Raw genomic sequence first — 18603 nt, 5'->3', positions numbered from 1 at the left:
AATTTCCAGTGGATTTCTTCCTTTATTTTCAATTATCTGAAACCTGCTCGTAAGTTAAGACTCAAGTTAAGCCCTAACTGGACAAAATTAGTTATCTTGCACTTGTTCTAGGATAGGCACCAAATTGAGTGCTGGGGTTAAAATAAATACACAAAGTATGGTGTTCTCACTCAATGACAGACATAAGTAATTGCAACATAAAATGACAAATTCAGGGAAGACATACAGAGGTTACTATGGAATTAGAGGGTTACTCAACACAATTAGAGGCAGGGGTAGAGACAAGGAAGGCTTCTTGGAAGAGGTTACTCTCAAGAAGAGTTTTGAAGGATTAGAAAGAGTTAGTCAGGTGAAGGGAATAGGGATCCTCCAAGCAGAGAGGTCATCTTGAACAAAGACATCAGTGGATGAACAGCACAGCAAATGAGTAGAAGTTACAAAGAATTCAATATTGTAGAAAAGCAAAGCCTGAGGTAAATGGTTGTGTAAGAAAAAGGCAGAGAAATAAACCAAATGACATGGAACCACTGGCAAATTTTGTTAGGAAAATGATGAGATCAGAATAGAATTTGGATGCATTCCTTTGTCCATTGTATAAGGATGAGTTTGAGCATGTAGACTTAGAGCCTGGGAGACCAGTATAATAATCTAGGGCTTCCATTAAAGAAGTATAAGTAGTTACAGGGATGGAGAAACTGACTCAAGATTTAGGAAGTAAAGCACACAGCACTTGGTGATTACTTGGATCTGAGATCCAAGGGAAAAGAGAGATTCAAGAGACTCAAATTGTATTTTTTTCTCTCTTTCCATTCGCCCTTTCTCTCTTTCTCCTCTCCAATTTCTACCAATTTCCATTTTAACTGACTAAGTCCATGGTATACTCTTGAGTCAGGAGGAGGTTCGAGGAGGGGAAAGTGATGAATTTGGCATTGGGCATTTCCCTTTGAGTTATTTATTGATGTTCTGAATTGCTCCAAAGGATTTTGGGAAGTGCACGGAACTAAAAATTCCTGTAGGACAATGAGTTAGAGGGGATCAGAAGGATCTGGACCATTTTAGAGCTAGAGAGGGAACTGAAGCATTATTGACATAACACCACCAGGACCCCTGGAGTTTACTACCACTTCTGGTGTCAGGCAGCATCAGTAAGTGGATTTGCCCATGGAACAGCAGAAAGTGGAAGAAATGTGAGTTGATGATGGAAACTTGAGGAATATCAACTCTTAGGATATAAACAGTAACAGTGAAATTCATGGAAAAGACCAAGAAGGAGTGCTCAGAGATGTGTAGCTGACTAAAGATAGGTTGGCAGAGTGGCATAATGGAAACCTAGAGTGGGAAGTGTCAAGACAGAGGGAGTAATGAACCTTGTCAGATGCAACAGAAGAATCTATCCAATTCAGTGGGCTAGAGGCAGGAAAAGCCAGACCTCAGTCTACGAAGAGGTGAATAGGTTAAAGAAGAGAAAACTCAATTCCACATTCAAGAGATAGGAATGACAGGGAAGAGGAGAGAGAGGCTGATACAAGAACAGAGTGTGGTCACGGGAGGATCTCTATTCAGGACACAAGATATTCCTTTGTTGCTTATGTATTTAAGCTATTATGTTTCTCTAACAGAGACATGGCGCTGAAGGTCCAGGATAGAGAAGATAATTGATGGAGGAAATCATAAAAGAAGGCACTTGACTCAGTGCATCAATGGGAAAGGAAAGACCACTCTACTCTCTAAGACTAAAAGGAAGGAGATGAATTGTGGGCATGTAAGTAAGCGTGCAGCTAAAGAGGGCAGTATTGAGGGAGAGTACCCGCCATGATCTCATCTCTCTCTTCAAAGTAGGATACTTTCCCTAAAGTGGTCCCAAGCAGGTCTCTTCCTCCATTTGTACTCCTCTGGCACCATTTTCTGAGAGATTTCTCAATAATGCTCTAGAGTGCCTTTTATTTCTACACACACGTGCACACACAATGTTTAGCCAAATTATTAACTTTCCTGAACAACTAATATTGGTGCATATTGGCCAGCACATATGAACAAAATGGGCTTACTCTATAATTAAAGAAAAAATATAGTTTCAGTAGTAAATTCAAGCCCTCCAGAATATCACATAACCATATACAAAGTTGCAAGATTAAAAGAAAAGTTTTAAAAAAAGAAAAAAGTAAAGGAATGGAAAAAAAAGTTAAGAATCACTGTCTATTTGTCTATTTTTAGCTCATCGGAAAAAGAAATGAACAATTCTAGACGCTCTTAATTATTTGAAATGTTTCTGTATTAACCAAAATGCAAGAGATAGAGACAGACAGAGAGAGAGAAAGAGAGTGAGAGAGAGGAAGGAGTGAGACAGAATGGAAGGAGAGAAAAGAGAAATACATAGAAAAATAAATATTTTTTGCTACGCTTTGGATCCTCCACAACATGGTGCTTGTGGCACACGGCAGGAGTCAATAAGTATATAGTGATGGGTTGAGTCCTACGTGTGATTCATACAGAAACATGTAGCTCCTTAACAATGGCATCATCACGAATAGTGAAGAACCTCTGAGAATTGGAAATAATTAAAATAAGAACTGGAGCAGCGCTCTAGGGACCTCGTGTACCCATAAGAAAGGACACGTGATAGCTCTTCCTGACCCCAAGGCCTCTGGGTGTTTTGACAGGCTTCATGATAGTGTGGCCAAGTGCATTGCTGCGGATAGCAGGCTCATGCCTGTTCTCAGATCCCACCCGGCAGCGCAAGGGCCCACGGGAAATAGGGCCAGACCTCTTTGGCTTCAGCTGTGTTTCCACTTCTATAGATAGCCATAATGCTCAAATAGAATCTGAGGAAGTGAGATATTTTGTAAACAGGAAAATGGGATTGCCATTTGTCCTGGTTTCACCCCAATGGTGGGAGCAAAAATAGTTGATCCCTTTGCATCACAGCAGAATTTTCTCTTTATAGCTCCACTCTGCGTCTTCAGGGACCTGCCTAGGAGTCCTGCAGAAAATGTGCTCTGTGTGGCCAGAGCAGTCTGTGCTTCGTCCTCCCTCGCTTTGCCCTCCTGTTAAGGGACTGACGAATACGACCTTACATGTTCGGGCACATCTTGTTCCTGAGACAGTTGTGCTCGCTAAAGCTAGAATAAGACAAATACAATATTCTATTATATATTGCAAAGTCACTAAGAGGCTAGATCTTAACTGTTCTTACCACAAAGAAGAGATGATAATTATGTGATGTGGTAAAAGTGTTAGCTGACAATAGGGTGGTGATCCTATTGCAATAGGGGAATGTATGAATGCACAGTACACCTTAAACTTCCACAGTGTTCTATGGCAGCTATTTCTCAATAAAACAAACAAAGATTTGCTAGGGTTGCGGTTCCATGAAGTCAGTTCTACTCTGCTTCAGACACCTTTCTACCCAGCAATGCATGGTGGCCTTCCTGTTAAAATTCTTTCCTGTGGTCGCCAAGCCAACAGTCATGGCTTTTGCCTACTTATCTGATTTGCTCTCTATTACTCTGCCGGGACTCTTCTCATGCTCTGAATACTGACTCACTCTCAGCCTCCTTGGCCCTTCCCAACAAAACTTTACAATTCTAGGAACTCCCAGTTCTAGAAATTGAGTCTACTGAAATAAAAACGTAATAACATAAGGATGTTTATTACAGCAGAACTGGTAGCAGCGAACTACTGGAAATGACCTTGGTACCTGTTAATGGAGAATGGTTGAACAAGGTATATATCCACACCGTGTAATGTCACCCAGATATTTGCAAGGTCTAGAAAGCTCATACTAATTTTTTAAAAGAAGTTGAATAGCAGAAGTTATAATGTGACCTATTTTTTTCCTAAAGGTGAAATCTTTATGCGTCTGTTGGTGTGTCTACGATTTTATATGCATGAGAAAAAATATAAAAGAGCGAGTATCAGATTGTTGAGATTGGTTACATCAGTTGAGTGGTTGGAAGGCTATCACATCTGTATTGCTGATGTTCTTAAGCATGAACTCCATTTATAACTTTAAGAATAAAACACCTAAAAATTCAAGATACCTGACCCTCATCCAAACTTGCAACACCTCAGGGGATTATATGAGAAGGCTTAAGCATAAATAAAATGAATAATTTTGTGGAGGGAAAAAAACTTGTAAACCTATCAAATTTCTTCTAACTCTTGGAAACAAGACATATTATTTTATTTTTTTTACAAAGATATTTTTTCTATGACTCTATCTCGTACCTCATTAGGAAATCCTAACAATGTTGATCCATTTTGAAGATCCACATGAATTTTAAATAAGGAAGTAGCTTGTCTATTTACTTTCCTGATCACTTATCCCCAGTTAACACTTAACTGTTTCTTCTAGAAAGAGCCATAGTCCCATTTTTAAGGGAAGGTGAACACAGATGCTTTATAGGAATGATCCTGTCGGCTGGCAGCTCGGTGTGTGTTAAATTCAAGCAAGCTACCCTGAGATGCAGAAAAATAAGGCCATTCTTCTCTCGGGTGATTTGTGAAATCTAAATCTTTTCTACGTATCAAGTATTTCATTTCAAAATTCTTAATTGGGACAAAAAATCTTAGAGACATTGAACACCATAGGCAGCTTTTGGGCATTAAAACAATTGTTCATGATTTTCCCCTCTGTCATTTTCACAGTCGACTTGTCACTCTTATGAAATGCCAGGCCTGCTCAGAGATTGACTGACACAGTACGGTTGGCATCTCACTGGAAGGTATGATTTAAAATAGTTTGATGTAAACTGAGACAAGCTTCCTGAGATACTGGGATCCAGAGCTATTGAACTGTAGAGCTTGATAATTTTTTACAAATCCTAATTTAAAAGTTTTCTAAATATAAAATTGAAGGATACTTCTAAGGCAGTTCCCTTATATAAAAATAAAAGTGTTCTTATTTCGGTTAAAAACTGTAAACTGGGACTTAATATCGTATTAGTCCTTATTTTCTAAAATTGTATTCTGTTCAACACTTAAGCTTAGGAACCTACCCTATGCTCTAGTATATTTATTCTTCATCATGACGCTGCACACATAGAATATGTTCGGAAAATGTTAAATGGGTAATAGAATTTAGTCATACACTTCTTTTTTTACACTTTTTTTTTTTTTTAAGATTTTATTTATTTGTTGGAGAGACAAAGTGAGCCTGAGAGAGAGAACAAGTGGTCAAGGAGGAGGGAGAGGGAAAAGCAGGCTTCCCGCTGAAAAGTGAGCCCAAAGTGGGGGGAGGGGGGCTGAGCTAAAGGCAAATGCTTAACCAACTGAGCCACCCAGTGCCCCAGAATTTAGTCGTACACTTCTATAAAACTTTTTATGCCCTACGAATGGCATTTTTATATTCAATTGAAATATTAATGATAGAATATTAAAGCAATATTAACAATAGAAAGACCAAAGGTCTAAAAAGAAATGGTTTGATGCCAAGAATTTTGTGAGTGGGGTGCACGCACATGCGCACATCCCTGTATAAAACTTTGTACATAAGATACAACCTATATAAACTATTAAATAATACAATACCTTTTCTTTCAAACTATCAATTCTTGCTTCTGAAGTAGCGTAGAGTGCAAAAACTTCAGAGAAAAACAAAAGTCAAATTGAGAAAGTGTGATTAATGGTGCTTTGTAACAAATAAATCAACATATTGAGGAAAGAAAGCAAATAGAGCAAGTGATGTTGATTGCTCCACTTAAAAAAAAAAAAAAAGGTTTTAAGGTCATTACAAGTGGCTACCCTATTTGAGGTTGAATTTGTCTATTCCAAATTTATCAAGGGTCAGAGAGCAGTCTCAGTGATTAGCCATTTGTGTCCATGCAGCCGTAAGGCTATAATCAAGGATCCTCTAGAAACAAAAAGGAAGTTGTGTATTATTTAACTTTTTTTTTAAGAAATTTCCTTCTCTTTTTCTTCTTTCTGTTTTTCTCTCCTGCCCACTCATTTTCTCTTTCTCTTTGCTGTCTAATCATACATAATCCTTTTCTGAGCTGCTAAAAGCATTTCTCTTTGGCTCCTCTTTTCTCTTGGAGGAGTTACCTTTTTATCTCAAACTCACTGGAGACCAGCGCCCAGAATGGTAAGTAAATCCAAATTCCATGAGCACCAACTCATATCTGTGATCCTAAACTCATAAAGCCTTTCATCCTTACCAGTAAAATTGGGAGAAAAAAATTATTTCTCTTTTTTGAGTCAGGCTGCATTGCTAACATGAATCTAGAACTTCTTTCAACTCCTTTTGACACTTGATTTCCTCCCTGGCAGAAGGAAGCTTTCTTATTTTTTTCAAGAAATTTGTCAAAGTCTCTGAAAGTAACCCTTAAACATCTCCCCCACCAAAAAATAGCAACAACAACAACAAAAAAACCTGGCCCGATCAGTTAATGGTAAATGAATCAGAACCATACGGATTAAATTCCCCTTCAAAAACACAAGGGTTTAAAAATTAAGCAAAAAATTACTGACTGAAATGTTTGTTTGCCAAATCCCAAATGTTTGAAAAATAGTTCAAGATGTTTGTTGAACCTGAAATGGGCCTGAGTTATCCCTCCATATTTAATTCAGGCAAAAATAATTCTTACCAGCTGAATGCTCTAGTTGGTAGACTTGGTAAAAAAGAAAAATCAATAACAATATAGGAGAAATTTTTAAACTTTTTTTTAAATTTGAAGTTTTCTTTGCAGCTTTATTGAGATATAACTGACGTATGACATTGCGTGAATTTCAGGTGTATGACATGTTGGTTTGATACTCTTACTGATCACCACCATAGCACGAGGCCTGCAGCAGGCCACGTAGCTCCCGTTGCTTTCTTGTGGTGAGCATACTTAAGAGCTATTATTATTATTATTTTTTTAAGAGCTGTTCTTTTAAAAATATAAGCATTCAAATTGAAAACCAATTACCTTTGAGAAAGGTATTCTAGGAAGATGTGATGACTCCATTCTGGATTTTCTAGGATACCCGGGACACACCCCAAATTACGTTTTGACAAGTTACGTAGAAATTCACCTACTGCTGCAGCTTGTGTCTTCCTATGCTTTTCAGTTTAGCTATTTCCTTTGGTAATATGGCCAACAAATATTGTGGGAGAGTGAGAGTGACCATGTCAAGGGCTTGTGCCGGAAAGAAAAATCTCTTCCCCAGGTCACTTTGGCCTTTAGCGATTATAAGGATTTCTATTTAGTGACTTCATCACCTGCTCTTACAGATACTGGCCCCATCAATCTTGATGAGAAATCCACCCCATCCTAACAGATAGGTCCAAGACTAGCTAGCCAATAAAGAAGTGTGTTTGCTAGAAAGTTTAAGTTGATAATAAACAGTTGGTGAGTACTGTATGTAAATAACATACTTTTCCCAAATATCTTTCCTGGGTGTAGAAGCCTGATGAAGCAAATGGATGGAGAGAATGGAGAACAGACATTGTTGGAAAGAAGTAAAAGAGAGAGGAGACTCTTAAGTATGCCCTGTTAGGGTGTGACTTGGGGCCAACATAGTTGCAGCTGCGTATGTTCTAATGGGAAGAAACTGGAATTTCAAAATGAGAAGGGTTTTAGAAATTATCTAGGCTACAGCAGCTTCCTCATCTTCCAATTTCCCAATATTTCACTCCATAGACTTAGTTTTAGAAAGTTGTATAATGATAACCTCTATCCATCATTTCCGCCTGCTATCACTAAATTTGCACAAACTTAGTGGCTTGAAACAATACAAATTCATCCCTGTGCAATTAGGCAGGTAAGAAGTCAAATACAGGTCTTCTTGGGCTAAAATCGAGGTCTTAGCACATGTGCATTCCCTTTGGAGGCTTCTAGGGGACAATCTGTTTCCTTGCCTTTTCTAGTTTCTAGAGACGACTCACATTCTTTGGCTCCTGGCCTTACTCCTCCATCTTTTTTTTTTTTTTTCTTTTTTTTTACTCCTCCATCTTTAACCCCAGCAATGCTGCATCTCTTAGACTTTGCTCGTGTGTTCACATCCCTCTCCCTCTCTACTGCCTCCTTCCACTCTTCCACTTGTAAGGATTCTTGTGATTAATTGGGCCCAAGAAGATAATCCAGGATAATCTCTCTATTATAAGGTTAGTTCTTTTAGTAACCTGAATTCTGTCTGTAATCTTAATCCCCCTTTGCCATGTAACATAACATATTCACAGCTTCCAGGGATTAGGACAACATCTTAGGGGATAGAGTGTGGGCATTATATTACCTGCTGCACACTATAATCTCATTTGTAGATGGAAGCCCTATGGGAGAGAGGGATTAGACTGTTACCTTTGTGGCATATTTATTTTTCTCCATGTTTCTAGGTGAATGGAATGACATAACAATAACCCGCCACTTCTAGTAATTCTGCTCCATGATTCCAAAACTAGAAGTGTGTCTTATCTATTTCTTATAGTCCAAACATTGATTTACTTTTAGGTCTGGGCAGGCCAGTATGTGAGCTAAAATAATCAATGAATCTTTAATTATTGAGTGGCTACATGCCTAGAAGTGGACTCTCAATGAAGATCATGCACTGGTGTGATGATTTGGGGATTTGGAAACCAAACAGCTGCAATGTAAACAAAAGCAGGTCTATGTAATACGGAGTTGGGGTCCTTTTCTCCTGGTGGTCTGGAGTGTTTCCTCAATGTAGATTAATAACTTTTTTTGCCAATGAGGGTAACGAAACGCTGCAGAAAATAAACTTTTAAATAACAGTGGAGAAAGTGTTGGCCTTTGTGTGAATGTTCTGAGAAGTAAGCATGAAAAAAAATAAAAAAAATTTAAAATAAAAAAAAAATGAAAAGTAAGCATGGCACTAAGCTCTAATCTCCTAAATTCAGAAATGTAAGGTTTATGGGGGAAAACAAAGCATTTAACAATTTTTTTTGAGGCACAAACAGTACTAAAAAAATAGATAAAATATAGTGTAATTTTCCAGCTACATAATACAACTAAAACGATACAATTTTCAATTAATTTTAATTAATTAATCATAACAGGGATGTACTTTTCTCAGATTTATTAATATCATTTTTTCTATTGTCTCATCTCTTCACCGTTCCTTATATCATGAAATATTTAGCACCATGACCCATTCTGTCTGTATAGGAGGAATAAATTGAAAAATTAAATGTGAATGTATTTATAGTGTATGAATATTCATATATTATGTATGATATAGAAACAATAAGTTGAAAGGAATGAATGAATGAATGAATGAATGAATGAATTGATAAGAAAATATGAAAAACAGCTTTGAGCAAATATTACCTCAATGTTTAGATGTTCTGTAAAACAGTACTTTAAAAGTACTAAAAGAGAATGATAAACTATTTATCAAGATCTAGCGAGCCAGAAATTTTTAAAAATACTTTTTGAGTCCATGCTACATGACCATATATTGTGATTTCTAAATTTCTCTAAGTCCTGAATGGAAACATCTACTTGGTCAGAGGGACACAGTGTATCAACAGGCTTTTTAAAGTTTTCATTTTGGGAAGTATGGTCCAGTCTCCTCTCTATTTTAGGACCTCTCAAGTTATACAGGGATTTGCATGCTGGGCAGTCAAAATAAATGTCACTGAGTCATGAAGACAATCTTATAATGAAACAGTTGCTTAATATCATGGGCATTAGTAATATCTATTAATTTATTGAGGAAAAAATAACCAGCTGTTGTTTTAAGCCCTTTATACACCAGGCTAGGGTCATTTTTTTTTTTTAAACAATATTAAATTAACAAAACCCTTTTGATGAGCTACAATGGAACCCAAGTGAGTGTTGCATCTCCCTTCGTTCTGTTGTAAATAATGATGATAAATCCACATATGGAAATCCTAATTTAAGTAGTAAATCCCAACTTTAAATTATTTCTGGGAAAGTAGCAAAGATGATTTTTGCATCGCTTATTTTGGAGAAGAGATGAAATTAAAACTGAATACTGAGGAGCATGGGGCAAAGCAAATGATCTTAAATCACTACCATCTCCTTTCGATATAATTAGGGCCAAGTCCAGCAACTAGTTTCCAAAGTTACTGGACTTAGTTACCAAAATATTGTAAGCTTTTTTTCCCCCTCTCCAGTTCTTTAAATCTAACAGTGTTCTAGAATTATGACGGACAAATTCTACCTGAAGAATGGCCTGGGGATTTTAACCTCAGAGGATGCTTTTCTAATTATTTTGATTTGTTCTTGAAGGCCCATGCCAGAAAACATGTGGAAGACATGAAACCTGACAACTTAAAAAAGTTGACGTCATTACTCCAATATAAGGTATTATTTCCCTCAATGACTTTTTTTCCAGTAATTTCGTCAGGATAGATCTTCAATGGAACTGTAAATTTTTCTGAGTAGTATTTTCTGCTCTTCCTACTATCTGTCTCACACCTCAAACATATTTTGGTAAGTGAATGTTTATGTTATTACAGTAAGAGTTTTTGGAGTTTTTTAAATGTATATCATTTAAGGATTTGAGTCTGAATTAAATGAATAATCATCCCATACTTCTCTTCTGTAGTCTTTTTCCATATATTCTGTTGTTTGATATTCGAGGAACCCTTTAAGGCAGGACCTCCTGCTCCTTTCATGCCACACAATCTCCCTGAGAACTATTATTAACAATTGAAATTTCAGCAGCAGAAGGCTCTCCTCCCCTTGTATGCTGCACGCTGAGCACTTCTTAATCAGTCTTCTGCCCAGAGTTGTGCACTCCTCTATCCAGTTTTCTGCCGGCATCTCCACCTGGATATCCCGTAGGTACCCCAAACTCAACATGTCTAAACACTCATTGCCTTCTCCATCACACACGCTTTGCTGCCACCATTCTCGGGTCTGCCTCCATGAGTCCTCTACTTCATATTCTTGAGTCATCTCTGTTTTTGCAGATCTGACCTCCCAGATATTTCTTGGCTCTTCTCCAACCTCTTTCTCCCAGCCCACCACCAAGAGGCTCTTGCTGGCCTCCTCTAAATCCATCCTTTGCAGAGTCACGCAAATGAATTATTTCAAATCTGCCTACGATTACAGCATTTTCCAGAAAATTCTTTATTGTCTTCAGAATTAAATCCACATTCCGTTTTTTAAGAAAAAAATTTTTAGTTTATTTATTTATTTATTTATTTATTTATTTATTTATTTATTTATTTATTTATTTATAAGAGACAGAGAGAGAGAAAGAGAGAGAGAGAGGCAGAGACACAGACAGAGGGAGAAGCAGGCTCCATGCAGGGAGCCTGATGTGGGACTCAGTCCCGGGTCTCCAGGATCATGCCCTGGATTGAAGAGAGTGCTAAATCTCTGAGCCACCCAGGCTGCCCATAATTCCACATTCCTTAATGAAGGACGAAAGACTTTTTGTGAGCCATACTATACTTCCCAGCATTCTTTTTTTTTTCCTACTCAAAGTAGCCAGGGTTGATCCGTTGTGGTTCCATCTCATTGTCTGACACTTCTTGCATTCTGATGGCATCAAATCACTTGAGCCCCTTAAAAAGGCACTGTTTTCCAATGTCCTTTGCCCCCTTGAACTGGCTCCATTTCATTAAAAGTGGTGATTCAGAGTCTTAGTTCATATGTCACCTCTTCCTAGAAGCTTTCTTTTAGCCCCTTCATACGTCTATACCCATGAGACATGAGTTCTCCTCTATGTTCCCACAAACTTCTATGTTCATCATTACAGGTGAACACAGGGTCATGTGAAACCTGAGCATTTCTTAGGAAGAATACCTCAAAATATCTAGGGTCTTTCTATTTCCATGTCTTACACTTTTTAGGCCATGTGTAAATATTTGCAGTTGAATGAATAAGAAAAAGATACTAGAATGCAGGTATGTAGGTATTTCCAGCTCCTTTTTTTTTTTTTTTTGGTTACACCATGCTGTCTCTAATGCTGATCCTATCTACTTCAAAACTAAAATAAGTACTGCAATTTTGGTAGGACAGAAATCACTAGTTTGAAATGTTACATTTTCATAGTTTGATACCATACACAATAAGTAGAATTTTAAATGAAAATTGATTGATCTGGTAAAGTGTTCATATTCTGCTGGCTATTTTCACAGTTCTGGTCCAAAATCATTATAATATAGTTTCTACTTCAGCATTCATCAAAACTATAAAAGAAGTGTTGCCATTCATGGATGTATTAGTGCAACAGGGCCCAAATGCTGCTTTCAAAGACTATTTTCTTATACAGAGACATTTTACAGTCAGGTAATCATCTTGTTAAACATTTCCTATAAAATTTTAGAAATCATTACCTGGGAGTCTATCACTGTGGCACTAATCACACCTCTACAATTAAGCTTATTTCAACCCTTTCACTAGAATTCTTTTTCTTTAATCAAGGGTTTATTATTGGACTGTTAATGTGAAAGTTGAAATAAAAAATCTCGGCTCAGGAATGAATTCTAATAGCAGTTATAGAAAACCCTGAGAAATTCTAATATTTTTCTTTGAAATTTATGTTAGGATGTGGGTTTAATTTCCCCTCCCCGTTTATTTCTTTTTTTTCCTGTAGAATGATTTGCCTTACTTAAGGGAACCGAAATTTTTCCTCATGTCGTTAAGAATATCCTTAACCTAGTGCATTTGGGCTTTCCTTGATATGAACACAAAAGCACAATTATTTTATTAACCTGGAGGTGCAAATACAGTCAGCCTGGAGATGTTTCCTACTTTTTCTACAGCACTCAGTGGAAGTACAGTTTTGACTTTTGTAAGGAAAAAGGATCAGAAAGTAATTTTATCTTGCCAGAGGAATCAAACATCTTTTATACCTCCCAAGAGTTTCACTAACAGAGAAGAGTTTTAAGTTCAAGGACAACACATATCTTAATAATAAGCTAGTCAGATTGTGCCTTGAGAATGAACTAATTTGGGACAAATCTATAGTTTTGAACATGATTGCATTTGCTACACACAAAAAGCCTATGAATAATCAAAGCAACCCTAAACTTCTTGAACTCCCTGCTGCATTCCTCCTCTGTCTTCACCACCACCCCCCCCAGTTCAAGTCCCAACTATCTGTCACCTCGATCAATATCTTTCTGTCACTTTACATCATCTCTTTCTCCTTCCAATCAATTTTCCCTGTGATAGCCTGTGAGATCTGTGTTTTTAAGTGATCATATGTTTTTAAATTAGAATACAATACCTAATGGCTTCACTCATTTTGTGTTTTAAGGCAAAGAATAAAGCCCTTGACACAAGAGGCAGGCATTGCTATTAACCTAGCCTTACATCAGTCCCCATCTTGGTTGTCCCTTGCCCACCTTACCCAACGAGCTAGAAAAGCTAATATTCACTTCTCCAGCCTTTCTTGCACGTGCAGCTAGGAGAGGGCATGTGACAGATTTCTGACCAGTGAGGTATAATTGTAAATGGGCTGAGAACCGAGAGGACCTTTGCTTTTTCCTATGAAACAGATGGATGTAGCTGATGCTGCTACCCTTCCTTCACTTCTTCCTGCCTTGAATCTGGCTGTGATGCCTGGGGTTTCAGCAGCCGTCTTATGACCATGAGATGATGAGTGTGAGGATGAAAAACAGCCCACTGACCCTGGACAGAAGAAAAACAATAAATCTGGGTCTCCAATGACAACAATGGATGGGTGAACATTTAATGTCCTTAATTGTCTACCGCTAAAATCTTTGTTATTGAACTCATGTTTTTTAAACTACTGTCATTAAACTACCTTCCATTACTTGAAATCAAAAGAATTCCTAACAGAATTACATGGCTTACGATGCTTGCTAAAATTCTTCCACCTTCCAGTGATATTGGTGTTTTCTGAGTTCCTAAAATGTTACTCTCTGCCTTGGCGATTTCAATCATTACCACCCAACCCCCCACCCACACCCTTCTCAATCTTGTTAACAACTTCTCAATCTTCAAATCTCAAATAAAATATGTCTAAGAGACCTTATTTGATCCCTAGACTAGGTCATCTCCTTCAATTATGTACTCTTGTAGCTTCCACTGATTATCTGTCTTGGCACATATTACAAGTACATATTTATTCATAGGAGTATTCCATAATGCTGTCTTTTCCATGAGCTCTGGTAGGGTTAAAGCTATATTGTTTACTATTGTCTGCCCAATTTTTAGCAAACAGTATGGCACCGAACAAGCATTCAGCTACCTCAAGAAAGGAAAGAAAGAATGAAAGAAGGAAGGATCAAAGTTCATGAGAACAGAAATCTCAAATTTGAAGTTAAACTTGGGTTGTCCTGTGACTTTGTTTTCTATCTTGTGGTAGTGATATTTTCCCTGCCAGGTAAGTATTGCTTTTTCTATCTCATATGTGAAAACAAAGAAACAGCCTAAAAAGAATGGTCTGTATTTTTGAAACCCAATATGAAAACATCATAATGCACCTGAGGCAAAAAGTGTTAAAAGAAAAATTTATTATTTATTTATTATTTTGGTTTTCTTTTATCTCATTTAATTTTGCTTTTACCAAAAAAAGAAAAGAAAATAAGAAAGAGAAAGAAAGAAAGAAGGAAAGAAAGAAAGAAAGAAAGAAAGAAAGAAAGAAAGAAAGAAAGAAAGAAAAAGAAAAAAAAAGAAGAAGGAAAAAAGAGAAAAAGTCGAGTTCATGTGCCCTGCTGCAGATTGGTGTTTGGTTATCAAAGCAGCTTGGTCAGAGAACCAGGAATGGGAAGAGTGACCAGTCTTGACATTGGATTTCATGTTTTGCTAAGGATCCAATAGAGTCCCAGACGTTTATGCTTGGTCTATAAACTCTGAAACTATGAAATTGTATAGCAAATTCTGGTTGTACGTGCATTTTTCTAGGAAGAGAGTTAAGAGCCTTAATCAGATTTTGAATAGGGTTTTAGTTAAGAATAGGTTAAAGTTAAGAATCACTGGGTCAAGTTACTAAATATAGTGGTGGTGTTGGAAATCAGAAGTTATATCCTTTTTAAAAAGATTAACATAGGTATTTACTATATGCATATTTTGGAGAGATATAATTGCACTGTAAATAAATTCACGTTTTATGGTTTTCAAAAATCATTTGATCAGTTAATCTGTTAATCTGCCCCTTTGCAATGAACTGAGATAATGACACTTCATATATATATCTATGCTAAGCTAGTTAAATGCATTATGTCACTCAATTTTTCTAGCAAATCTGCAAAGCTACTATTGTTATCCCCCTTTTCCCGATGAAGAAACTCAGTCTCTAATATTTCCAGTAGCACGCTCACTATCAAAGCTGAATGCAGGGAGAAAGTAAAGTAATACTTGTCCAGCCTTCGAGAAAACCAAGACTTGTGTAACTGAGAAAATAATGATCATTTGAAAGTAATATGTGATAATGATCAAAGATATAGTATAATATTATTTACTATCCTAATCCTATTAGTAGTAGTAATAATAAGCACTTTAAGATGTGAAAAAAGATCCTTTGGGATGTGCTTGGACTGTGAGCACTGGTTAAAAGCTGCATAGAAGAGAAAGAGAAGATTTTAGTCAGCTGGGGTTAAGTGAGCAGGATTGGGAATGACAACGTGAGTTCCAGGGGCTAAGGAGTCTGGCTGAACTAGGGAGTGGGTTCCTGTTGGAGCAATGAGAGGGAGATAAGGTTGGGAAGGATGTCTGGGGGCAGTCCGATGGTCTTGTGTACTAAACTAAAATGTTTGACCTTTAGCCTTAGATAATGAGAACCACTTGAAGAGTGTTCTGAGCTGGAAGGTGACATCATGCAAACTGTTTTTAGGAAGATTAATTTGGTACCAGTTCACCAGATGGACTGGGAAGAGGCAAACCCAGAACAAGGTGGTCCAGCCAGAAAAGCATGGAGAACTGAGAAAAAAAAAAAAAATGATGTGGAGAGAGAGAAGGGAAGAAGGGAGGATTTTAAAGGCCATCCCAGGAAACAACTGATTATGCTCAGTGGAATTTTGTTTCTTTAAAAAAGAGCTCTTCCCTTAAAAAGGGGAAGCCACCAGGAAGCCCCACATCTGTGACGTCAGACTCCGAAGGAGCTCCTTGTACCTCATCTCCACCCATTTCACCTCTACTTCTCCTTTTCGCGTGTCCTGGCTTATCCCCTTTTTTCCTCTCCAGTTTTCATCCCTCGACTTATCCAATAAACTTATTCTATTCCTGTTGAAGGACAAGCACAGATCTAGTGCTAGAAATACAACAGTAACTGAGGGAGTCAAGGCCTCAGTTGTGATGGAGCTCACATTCTATTGTTGATAGACAGTCACCAAATAAATGAATACATCCACAAGGAAAAGGGCAGAGAATTAAAATAAGGTAATGTGACAGACAATGGCTGGGGGAAATGTAGGCAGAGTGTTAAAGTGGCCCTTCTGAGAAAGTGACATTTAAGCAGAGATTTGAATGACAAGAAGCAGACAGCCATACAAAATATTGGCAAAATATATATATATATATTTTTTTTTTAGTGCTCTGGGTACAGGACATAGTGCAGTGGCCTCAAGACAGAAATGAACTTGGCTTGTTCCAGGAACAACAAAGGGCCAGTTGGCTTGAATGTGGTAAGCCACAGTGAAAGTGGAAGGAGATAATGTCAGAAAGGTAAGTGGAGACAGGATGAGATAAGGCCCACTAATAAGTTAGGGTGTTGGCATTGTCATGAGTTAGGGCGTTACTCTACTGGGGAAGGAAAACAGCTGGAAAGTTTTCAAGAAGAATGTTAAGATAAGACCTGATTTCCATATTGGAAAGATCCCTCTGCTGCTCTCTTGGAAATTGATCGTAACTGTCAGAGGAGAGGCAGGGACAACACAGGGAGTCCATTGCTGTAGTTGAGGCAAGAAGTCACTGTCAGAGGTCACTCGACTAGAAGCTTAGAGTGAGTAGTAGAGAACCTTTGGGAGTTTGGGGTGTGTTTTGAAGTTGAAGTGGTAGCTTTTACTGATGGATTGGATGCAGATAAGGAAAGAGCAGGATCTCAAGTAATTCTTTGATTTTTTTTTTTTTAATAACTTGAGCATGAGCAATGGAACTAGGGAGATGGAAAATGTTAAGACTGAGGTGGGGGTGAATGGACTTTCCTCTCTTGGCTGTGTTAAACTCATCTATTCTGCTCTGTTAGACTATAGCCTGAATTGCCCTTCTTTGCACAGAAAGCTGATGACTCAGTAACACCATCCCCTTGATATATTCTCCCCAAACCCACCAGGATGGTCTGTTTCTCTGAATTGCATTTACGGGAAGTCTTGATTTCATGCGCTGATTTTGACAGGTAGCACAAGGTGGATGGTAGACAGGGGAGGCAAAGTAGCATGGGTGTTTGAGATGTTAAAGAGGACTGGAACATGTTAAAATTCAGGGTATTTTAAGGGTTAAGCTTAGAGGATGAGATGGCAATTGATAGACGTTTGGATATCAAGAGAAGAGGATAGTTTTGACAACAGCAACAACAACAACAACAAAACATACTGAGTCTGGATTCGTTATGTTATTTGAGATGAAAACAGAAAATTTCATGATAATATTCTACATGAGTCAGAGACCTATGGGTGTGTAGAATCTTGTATTCCTGCTTTACAAATAAGCATATTGTGGAAAGTCAGTCTGGTTGCTAGGTCACTGATCTAGAAATGTACGTAAAAATCTGAACTTTAAGGGGATCCCTGGGTGGCTCAGCGGTTTAGCACCACCTTCAGCCCAGGGCATGATCCTGGAGATGGGGGATTGAGTCTCACATCAGGCTCCCTGCATGGAACCTACTTTTCCCTCTGCCTGTGTCTCTGCTCCACCCCCCTCTCTCTCTCTAAAAATCAATTAATTTTAAAAAATCTGAACTTTAAAACTGCTCTGAGCTTTCAGAAGTCTGTGCCAATTTAATTTCATTAATTCATCAGTGTTTCTTTATGGTAGCCTCCATATATATCAATAAGAAACCTCATTTACAGAAGAAGCAGGCTTTAAGTAGGAAGCGATTAATTATGGAGCCCAGTTACAGAAATGCCATGTTAATGCAACTATTGAGGATCACATCCGTTGCGTTAAATAAAATATAACTATGTGGAGGGAGTTGTATTGTTTTCTGAGGAATTCGGGCCAGTGCTTCCTCATTCATTTAGAGATTTGTGGAGGAGGAATGAATGGTCGATGTCCTTCTCATTCTCATGGGTTGATTTTTCCCCCCCAAGAAAAAGAATTTTGCAAAAAACATCCTTTTTAAAACTCAAAATTGCCTTTTTCAACTTGAAAGGGAAGCATCAGAGGAGTTAAGAAAATTTACCGTAGTTGAAAATCCACTTCATTTTCTTTACAGATTATTTTGAATGTGCTTTAAGAAATGCGTATGTCCTCTCTAAATATATGATGGAAATGGTTCATTGAGTATTATGAAAAGAAAGTTTAGTCTCATTTCCTAAGCAGACTTTTTAACCTGACAGTGCTAAATGGGGAAGAATTCTCTGGGATTATGGTGTGTGTTTTGATAGAGATCCTATAACAGCTGGTTACTTTTAGTCATTTTCTCACTGCGGGAAGATTCGGCGGCAATCTGAAGCAACGGTGATAGAACCTTGCTATCCACGCAAAATTAGAGAGAAAAAGATTTCATTTTATTTTCTAACATATATTTTTTAACATTTTACTATTTTGTTTATCAAAT

General features: G+C 37.6%; 1 long non-coding RNA gene across 1 annotated transcript in view; it reads left to right on the top strand.

Annotated features, from left to right (window-relative positions):
• The window catches only part of LOC111093225, a 38315-nt gene extending 22435 nt beyond the window's left edge, over positions 1–15880 (top strand). Inside the window, exons 3-8 of the long non-coding RNA XR_005381228.1 lie at positions 1620–1762; positions 4648–4724; positions 10194–10268; positions 13421–13605; positions 14103–14271; positions 15652–15880. This is a non-coding gene — a long non-coding RNA (uncharacterized LOC111093225). The remainder of the gene's footprint in view (positions 1–1619; positions 1763–4647; positions 4725–10193; positions 10269–13420; positions 13606–14102; positions 14272–15651) is intronic.
• The last annotated feature ends 2723 nt before the right edge of the window (positions 15881–18603 follow it).

Source organism: Canis lupus, chromosome 29 (assembly GCF_011100685.1).
Source record: "Canis lupus familiaris isolate Mischka breed German Shepherd chromosome 29, alternate assembly UU_Cfam_GSD_1.0, whole genome shotgun sequence".
In the NCBI taxonomy this organism is placed as follows: domain Eukaryota; kingdom Metazoa; phylum Chordata; class Mammalia; order Carnivora; family Canidae; genus Canis; species Canis lupus.
Note: the sequence above shows the minus strand (reverse complement) of the source record. Positions and strands in the feature narration are given on the sequence as shown.